Consider the following 9,998-nt stretch of genomic DNA (forward strand, 5'->3'; position numbering starts at 1 on the left):
TAGTGTCATCATCTAGGAAAAAGAAATAAAATATTTTCTCCTAGGCAAAGCCAATGGTGTTTTTCATTTGTGTTAACTTGCTCTAAGTGCCTGCAGGGTCCATGCCTTTGATTTACTGTGGATGACAGACAGTACAGGCATAGTTTATGTATAATTATTATAGTAGCCAGGCTCATACACCAAGAACATCAGCAAAAACAACAACAGCTCAATAAGACAATGGAGAATTTTCCAACACAAACCTCTATATCTCTCTACATCCCTGCAACCCTACTCAAGGTCTGTTCTTGATTCTTTCAAGAAAAAAAAAAAGAGTGAAATCAGGAAGTTTTCATATTGGTGGTAGCCTTGCTACTAATCCCATGCAACACCAATTTCACCCAAAATAACCCTGTATTTTGTAGTTTTCACAGAATCATTAAGTTTGGAAAAGACCTCTAAGATCACCAAGTCCAAGCATTAACCCAGCACTGCCAAGTTACCACTAAACCATGTCCCCAAGTGCCACATCTACACACTCCTTAAATCCGTCCAGGGATGGTGACTCAACCCTGGGCAGCCTCTTCCAATGCTTGACAGCCCTTTTCATGAAGAAGTTTTTCCTAATATCCAATCTAAACCTCTACTGGCATAACTGGACATCATTTCCTCTTGTCCTATGGTTTTCTACTTTGTGGAAGAGATCAACCCCCACCTGGCTACAATCTCCTTCCAGGTAGTTGTAGAGAATGAGAAGGTCTTCCCTGAGCCTCTTTTTCTCCAGGCTAAATAAACCCAGCATCCTCAGTCCCTTCTCATCAGACTTGTGCTCCAGACTCTTCCCCAGCTCCATCGCCCTTCTCTGGACATGCTCCAGCATTTCAATGTCTTTCTTGGAGTGAGGAGCCCAAAACTGAACTCAGGATTCAAGGTGTGGCCTCACCACTGCCGAGTACAGGGGAACAATCACTGCTCTGGTCCTGCTGGCCACACTATTGCTGATCCAAGCTAGGATGCCATTGGCCTTCTTTGCCACCTGGGCACACTGCTGGTTCATGTTCAGCTGTTGTCAACCAGTACACCCTAGTCCTTTTCCACCAGGCAGACTTCCTGCCACTCTGCCCCAAGCCTGTAGCATTGCATATGAAGTTAAGAAAAATAAGCAAGATAAGAATAGCATGTCTCTCCCACCACCACTGGATGCATATTCTAGTCCAGCACCCAGCAAGTCCTCCCTCCAGCTCAGCCCTTGAGTTCAAGCACTGAAGAGAATACAGTACTTAAGGTTTAGACAATATTCAGAGCAAAGTATATAATAATAATTATCATCAATTCTCTGAATTGCACTTATTAAAAAAAAAAAAGCAAACCGCAAACCCAGAAGCTGGAAGTCCATGCAGATCTCAAAGTAATGGTTTGAACAACAGCCCAGCGAGGTTTGCTTGGATCCCTCTTCACAGCACTGCCATCTTTTGCATCCTGACAGTACTAACAGTGCCCAAAACTTAACTGCCCGGACATACACATTCAGATGTTAACGACTCGTGTGACTTCAGGGTCTAATACGATACCTGTTACAATATATATAATCTTTTATACTGGGATAAAATGAGGCCTACACACTTATCTCAATTAAATGAGAAAATGAGAATTTTGTTTTAGATGCATAAATCCTCATAGCAAAAAAGCTAAGAGACATTAATAAGCTGTAATTTATAACAGTTTAAATATTCTCCTTATTTAAGTCTTTAAAAGTAAGGAATAAGAATGCACATGCAAGACAGGCTACTTAGTTTCACATTAGTTTATATTTTCATTTCTTTTGTCATCATACACAAGTAAAATACCAAAAAGTCTGGGGTGAATGCACGGTAGAAGAATGTACTGCAAAGAAAAACTGTCTGCACTGGAATTACAGAGACCAAAGTGTTTCCACTGTAAAAAGAAAAAAATTTTAAAAATCAGAGAGATTCAAATACCTCATTCCCAGTCAACGTTTTTGTTATATATTAACAAACTCTCTTCTATTCCACTGAATATAATAAACTGGAGCAACACATTCCTGTTGAAAAGACCAGTTCAGTTTCATTACATGGCCATGACCTGGACCAGCTTTCAATCAGCACTGATTAAATGCATATTCTGACGTTCTGTATCACATACCTTCCAAGTTGTGGAAGAAAGGTATCAAACACTTCCATTTTGTCGCTGTCATTTAACACAAAAATTCATCTGGATGCTAAATATATGAAGTGTCTCTGAGAATAGCTCACTAGATCACACACACACAGAAAACTCAGTGTGCTCAGGCTAAGTAGGGTTGAATTAATGAATGTACTGTTGCTTCACATATTTAATGTCTGTCACTAAACCGATAATTTGCAAATACAGAAGCAGGGACTGGGGGACGCACTGGCTACAGTCACTGACAGATCCCTCCTTGCAGTTTCAAGAAGCTAATTGTGCTCAGTTCAGAGTTCTCGATCTGTGTTCCTGGAATGACTCAGGACACAAGCAACGAGACAATCAGCATGTGTCCACATTTGGGGTTTTGTTTCCACTCCTATCTACCCTGATTTCCTTCCCAGGAATGCTGTGTTTGTGAAAGACACAGCATGACATCCTAAGAGACTTCTATCTTCTCTGCCTAACAGACACAGTCTGGGTGGCAGTAGAAAAGCAAAAGCTTCCCTAGAGCATACAGCAGGATTACCAACAAGAAGGAAGAACTACTTCTGGACTGAAGCTTTGGCCCATTGTCATCTATGGCAAAACTCCCACTGAAGTCAGCACAGCCAGGATTTCACCTCTGTTGCAGCAATTTTGAGTGCCTGCTCATTCTGCCTTGGGACTTCCAGCCAGCACAGTAAGGCTGCCTTAACAGCGCCAAAAGCTTTTGTGTTATGAACTGCAGGCAGAAGTCATGAAACCCTCCACATAAGCAACCAAATACTCATCAAATAGTTAAGAAATTTAAGACACTTGAAGACCCTATAAGGGATTCAAATGTGGATCCAGAAGCATGATGTTTCATATTGGCACACCGTTCTAAAACAAATCTTTTCCTAACCAACTTTCTGTCCTTCAGAAAAACCTGTCAGTAAATACAAGCAGTATGGCTGCAGTTGGCATGTGTCAGAGGACATTTCAGAACTCAGCACAGAAATATATCTGTAGTGGAACAGCAGCTACAAACTGCTCCTAAAAAGCAATGGCTAGACACCCTAACTCTCTCCTAATTGCTTATTTCATTGTATTTGACAGAATCCATCAACCAGAGTATATCAGGTCACAATAGTGCAACATGGTAGGAGCCATGACAATGAAATGTGGTGGAACAGAAGAGCCTTGCCTCAGAAATAGAGCAAGCCAGCACTTAAGGAAAATGGGAGTGCTATACCCCATCACAGTCCGGCACATAGGATAAGAACACAGTAACATATCACACAGTTCAGGAATCATCCTGCATACCATCAGCACACAGGTATGGAGCACAGTCATTACAATGTCAACAGATTCTATGTTAAGAATCAAGCTTTAAAAAAAACAGGAACAAAAATAAATAAAAGTATGATTTGCTGCATCAAGGCAAGTACAGCCAACCTGCTGATTTTCTACAACACTAGCACCACCAAAGGATCAAACAGAGGGATATCCCCAGTTTACAGCGCTGAAGTACCCTGGCTCCTACCTGGCTCTCTCAACAAGACTCCAGTGTTTTTGGAATGCAAGTATCACACCTGTAAGCTCTTTCTCAGCAGCACTCTCCAAAGGCAACCTGGCTCCGGAAGGATCATTCCTTCTCTCCTTGCATCCACCACCAAGTCCTCTCCAAGCAACAAAAGTAAATTTTTGTTCAACTGAAGGATAAGCCCTCTGATTGTAAGCAGGGAAAAAAAAAAAAAAAAAAGACAACAATTAGCCAGGCTATTTTGCCTTGTTCTGCTTTCCCAACTAATGCTTACACCATCCCCACAACTGCTCCAGACCAGGAATGAGTCCTCAGCGAAAACACTGACTCCAGGCAGCAACTAGGAAATGGTGCAGCAATCCTGCTCTGCATTCCTCATAGTTCACCCTCTCCTGATTTTTAATTCCTTTGCTGAGAACTCAACCCAAATTCCATAAAGCAAAGCATTTGCTAAATGAGACATAAGTTAAAAAGCCTATGCAGAGGACTCCTTCTCTCTTTATTTCTTTCTCTCCTTCTTTCCCTCTTTCTTTCTGCTGGACAGAGGTTGGTTAAGAATACATGAATCCTGATCAAACGATGCACCTCGCTAAGCTGTCTGACAGCGCTGCAAACGGAAAGCAAACGAGCACGAAGAGAAGCATTCATTTTCTTGAGTCCCTTCCGTTTAACCACACTTGATGCTTTAGTGCCTCTGCCGGGATGCCAGCGCTGACTTGCCTTTATGTCCCATTTACTTGTATTTATTTTAATTGGACCTGGGACTAAGGACACTCGGCAACGCTTAATCGTCCCGACGACAAAGCAAAGGTATGAACCCCACACGGGCAAAAATAAAAAAAAAAATAAAAACAAAAAAAAGGAAAAGGCACCCACTGATGCATTCCTTGTGGCTTTCTTTTCCTTCTGTAAATAATCCAGTGAGGTTCAAAAAGTGGGCAGGGGAGGCTGGATTACTTCCTTTCAATAGAAGTTAGAGCTGGGCGAACCACGTTTAACCCATCCCCAGCCGGAGCAAGTTCCCTTCGCACAGATGCACACTCCGGGCATGCCTCTGGCCTTGCACACACATATATTTACACGGAGACACACAGACACTCACACACCCTTGTGGCGCCGAGTTTCGGGCGCCCTTGGGACGCAGAGGGCAGTCCCCCGACAGCGCGGAGGGGATGGGGACCCTCCTGCCTCTGCTCCGCGGAGCCCGGAGCGACCAGTCCCAACAAAGCCCGGCAGGGGCGGGGGGGACATGGCTGCTGCCCCCGCTGTCCCCGGACAGGGCGCTCTCCCAGGTCCAAACAGCGCCCCGGCGCTGGAGCCTGCGAACAGGGAGGGCAAGGCGAATCCTTCCTCCTAAAAACATTGAGGAAAAAACAGAGAGACAGACAGACAAAACGAAATACGAACAGGCAGGTCTCCCGGTAACATTAGTCTCTCCTCATCCCAAGCAGCTGCAGCCAGTCCCCAGGCTCAGCCAAGAGCAACTGCAGCTGAAGAGCAGCGACAGACACGCACACCCCCTCTTGCCCTCGCTCGCTCCCTGCTGCAAGTTTAAAACAACAAAAAAGAATAACTGAAAAGGTAGTGAGGAAAATTTCAAACATGAAAACCCAGCTCTTGCCTACTTGCGAGCTAAACCCCCGCGCGAAACGGGGAGCGCACCGGGGGCATCCGCCCGCCGCTGCACCTTGCACGGCACAGAGGGAGCGCGACCGGCCGCTGACAGGGAGCGGAGCGGGGACGGGAGCGGGACACGGGAACAGTGCAGAGACGGCGCCGCGGCGGAGTCCCCGAGGCAGAAGTTTCCCCGAGTCGCGGCCGCAGCCCCCGGCGCCCCCGCGCACCGCCGAGTTTGCCCGGCGGAAAGTTTCTCCGCCATCCCCTCGGCGCCCCTCCCCGGCCCCAGGCGAGTACGCACCGGCCGGCTCAGCTCCGGGCGCTGGCCCGCGGCCTCCCGCGCCGGGTCTCCATGCCGCCTTAGGCGCCGCCGGGGCTGTGGCGGGAGACAGGCAGTGAGCGAAGTGGGGCGACCCCCGCCCGGCGCCGCGCCGAGCCCAGCGCAGCCCAGACCAGCGCAGCCTGCCGGGAGCGCAGCCCGCGCCCGCCTCCCGCCCGCGGGGAGGGACCGCGCCGCCGCCACCGCCCGCCCCGCCCCGCCCGCCGCGGGGCTCCCACCGCCCGGCACCGGCTCCGGGGAGGTCGAGGAGGCGCTCCCGGAATGTGTGTTCTCCACGGGACTCGCCCAAGGTCATCCGCTGCCGGCGAAGCGCCGAGCCGCCCAGTGTTCCCGCGCGGCCCTCGGGGGTCGCCGCTTCTCTCCTGCCGCCGGGCGGTCGGGCGCTCACCCCCCCCGTCCCTGCCCGGATCGGCGCGGCTTCACCTGCACCCTGAGCCCCGCCGGTGTGCCGGGGGGCGGTGGGAGCTGGGTCCCCTCGCTGTGCAGCCCCCCGCCCGGCCTACTCCCGAGCGGTCAGCCCCGGCTGGCCGCTGTCCGAGCACGGGGGCAGGCTCCGGGGTACCAGCCCGGTTACAACGTGCCTCTGAGCGTAGTTAGGCGACTGAGCCGCACGTTTGCGATAGTCTGCGACACTCCGCTGTGAAAGCTACACCTGTCCAAAGAGCTGCTCTCTTTGGCTTTAGTAGGGAGGAAATGTATTTAATGCCGTCTGCACTTGTGAATTTATATCCAAGTTCTCATGCTGCCTATTTTAATAGGATGTTGTGATGAGGAACCTGTTTGATCATCTGTTCAGTTCATTTCCTTCAGTAGCAGTGGAGCCCAGGCTGCTGCCTGACCGGGTATCTCCTTCAAGAAAGAGAGAAATCACTTTCATGTTCTTTTTCCTTCTTTTCCCCCCCTTCCTTCTTTTACCTTCAACTGTTCTCTCCTCTGCAAGAGCTTTGAAATGCTGCTAATTTTGTTTGTTTTCTAGTCTCCTGTTCTTTCACTTTGTCCATGCCTCCCACTTGGCTGCAGGTCACAACTGCTAAACCAAAAGTACAGGTAAGAAGGTCCCTGTGAGGACTGGCAGTGTAGTGCCTGTCACTGATTCCATAAAACACTCATGCCCCAGGCAATCTGCTGCTGTAATTTAGTGTGAAGGTGAAAAAACAAGTAAGCAAACAAAACCAACCAGCAACTCCACACTAATCACAGGGACCAGGGTAATAACCACAAAGCAGAAGGGCATGGGCTGCACTGTGAAAAATAAGAAGGAAAATAAATACATAAACTGCTTGTAAAATGTAGCAGCTAAAATTAAAAATTCTGCAATGAAAGCATGTAACAAAGCCCAGCTTTGTCTAAAATCTACAATAGAGTTAATGATTTTATACCCACCACCTGGTTGCATTGGTCATGGAAGGTGATCTTGTGCATTATAAAGCTGTCTAGAAGTCACAAGTTCAGAGCCTCACTGTGTCACTCACTAAATGAACACAGAAAGGAGATGTCCTATTCCAAATTGTGCATTATAAAGCTGTCTAGAAGTCACAAGTTCAGAGCCTCACTGTGTCACTCACTAAATGAACACAGAAAGGAGATGTCCTATTCCAAAAAGCCCATAATCCACATCAATAAGACAAATTTAGAGTGGGAGGAAAGTGTATTATGCTGCAGATGGTACTGAGAAAGAAACCGATTTGCCCAAGGTCATGCAGGAAGTCTGTGGCAGAGCCAAGAACTAAACACGAGTCTCCTGAAACTCAGACTAAAAATAATGTTTGATAAATGCACATGAACTCCAGAAAACACACATTACACAGATAATAATCTTTTGACCAGTATTTTGGAGTTATTTGACTCCATTTTATTATAATTTTCAACTGCACTGATAACTGAATGGTCACTTTCTAAATTTAAACCACATTATTTGAAAGTCCTCTACCCAGAAATTCCTATCATGAAACAAAAGGCACTGACAGATAGCATCTGGGCCAACGCAGATGCTTTCTGAGTGTGTCTGCTTCTGCTGCCCCATTCCTAAAGTGGAACCAACCAGAAGGTGTCCAGCTCTGCACCTTAGACCTGGGAGGGGGAGATCCTGCTCCTCATAGTGTTTTCCTGAGGCTCTAAGGGGCTGTGTTGTCCACAACCACACTCTTCCCGGTAGCAGTACTCTGGATTTAATCTCATATTCTATCATCCCCTGTTTAGCCCCATTAAAATGTGCCCTGAAATACAGCTTTCATTCGCTCTTATGGCAAACTTGTCTCAGAAGGTGCCTTCCATGTGTCCTCTTTCTATTTCAACTCCCCCTTGCTGGTTTTCTTAGCCAATGCAGATGTGTTTCTTGCAATGCAAAACCCACACAAGTGGAAAACAACAGTAACATCATGTTGCACCCTTCAGGCACCCTTATTTGTCACTTTAGGAAAGTTATTTACACATATCTTTAATGGATTTTACAATGTATAAATGCTAATGAGTGTTAGTAGAAGCAGTTAATGCAGTTTTCCTAATTAATCAATCCTACCAGCATGGTAATGATTTCTGTTGTTCTTCTGGAGCTTCCTCCAGCAGGGAGTGAGCTCTGTTGATTAGCAAGACCGTTTTACATGTATATAACATTTTTGTTCATCTATAACAATCTCATTATTGTATTTTTTTTTCAGGGAGGTGAGCAGTTCCCAAATTATGCTTAATGAATAACTAGGGCAGAAAGAATCGCATTATCACCCATATCACCATTTTATAGCTGTGTATCAGTTCAGTAAAATTTACACTGTTGTGGAAGAGGATTGGGAGCAGGTTGGATGAGATGCCCCAAATCAGGTAGCAAGACAGGGATGGCCAACAGCAAAGCTCCAGCTTCACACCTCAGAATAATTTACTCTTTTACAGCAGGCCTTTAAAAGGAAAGAGCTTCAAATGACTGTTTAACATCTTTGTTGGTGACATGAACGGATTGAGTGCACACACAGCAATTTTGCCAATGGTACAAAGCTTTGTGCTGCAGTCTACACGGTGGAGGGAAGGGATACCATCCAGAGGGACCTGGACTGGCTTGAGAGGTGGGACCATGCGAACCTCATGAACTTCAACAAGACAAAGTGCAAGGTCCTGCACATGGGACAGAGCAATCCTAAGCACAAATACAGGCTGGGCAGAGGGTGTATTGAGAGCAGTCCTGAGGAGAAGGACTTGGGGTATTGAGAAGCTCAACATGACCCAGTAATGTGTGCTGGCAGCCCAGAAGGCCAACTGCATCCTGGGCTGCATCAAAAGAAGCATGACTAACAGGTTGAGGGAGGTGATTCTCCCTCTCTCTACTCCACTCTTGTGAGACCCCACCTGAAGTACTGTATCCAGCTCTGGGACCCCCAAAATAAGAACAATGTGGGCCTGTTGGAGTGAGTCCAGAGGAGGGATGGAGCGTGTGTCCTATGAAGATAGGCTGAGACACTTGCGATTTTTCAGCCTGGAAAAGAGAAGGCCCTGGGGAAAGCTTATGGCAGCCTTTCAGTACTTAAAGGGTGCTACAAGAAAGCTGAAGAGGGACTTTTTACAAGGTCGTGTAGTTATAGGCATGGGGGGCAATGGCTTTAACCTGAAAGAGAGCAGATTTAAGTTAGATATGAAGAAGAAATTCTTTACTGTGAGGGTAGTGAGTCACTGACATAGGTTGCCCAAAGAAGTTGGTGATGCCCCATCCCTGGAAGTGTTCAAGGACAGGTTGGATGGGGCTTTGAGCAACATGTTCTAGTGGAAATTTCCCATGGCAGTGGCATTGGAACTAGAAGACTTTTAAAGGTCCTTTCCAACCCAAAGCATTCTATGGTATGATACAACTATTGGAAAGATGGTAATGTGATTAGTTTCAAGAAGAGGAGGCTCAGGGGGAACACTCTCTACAACTACCTGAAAGGAGATTATAGTGAAGTGCGGCCGGTCTCTTCTACTGTGCCTGCAGTGAGAGGACAAGAGGAAACGGCCTTAAGCTGAGAGAGGGGAGAGTCGGATTAGATATTAGAAAAAAAAATTTTCACTGTTAGGGTGGTCCGGCATTGGAATAGGGAGGTGCCCAGGGAGGTGGCGGAGTCACCAACCCTGGAGGTGTTTAAAAGGTGTCTGGAGCTGGCTGGGTAATATGGTTTAGTGGTTTAGGGATTACAGAGATAATGCTGGGTTGATGGTTGGACTTGATGATCTTAGAGGTCTCTTCCAACCCTGACAATTCTATGATTCTATGTCTGATTAATAATGTCATCATGCTCTACGGATAGAAACCAGAAAATGGCTTTTAGGTTCTCACATCCTGAGTAGTGAGAATTTTTCCTCATTTTCCTGCCAATATGATCAGAGTCAAGAAAATGTGAGCAAACCACT

The 9,998-nt window shown here is 46.8% G+C and overlaps 1 protein-coding gene across 11 annotated transcripts in view; it reads right to left on the minus strand.

The window, feature by feature from the left end:
* FAT3 (FAT atypical cadherin 3) overlaps positions 1–5,758 on the minus strand; it is a 402,153-nt gene extending 396,395 nt beyond the window's left edge. For all 11 annotated transcript variants that reach the window (XR_007903072.1, XM_051779182.1, XM_051779179.1 and 8 more), the window contains exon 1: positions 5,589–5,758. The gene's annotated coding sequence lies outside the window, so the exon portion shown is untranslated. The remainder of the gene's footprint in view (positions 1–5,588) is intronic.
* Positions 5,759–9,998: the final 4,240 nt, after the last annotated feature.

Source organism: Manacus candei, unplaced genomic scaffold, assembly GCF_025592945.1.
Source record: "Manacus candei isolate 608988 ecotype Guabito, Panama unplaced genomic scaffold, ASM2559294v1 h1tg000014l, whole genome shotgun sequence".
NCBI lineage: Eukaryota > Metazoa > Chordata > Aves > Passeriformes > Pipridae > Manacus > Manacus candei.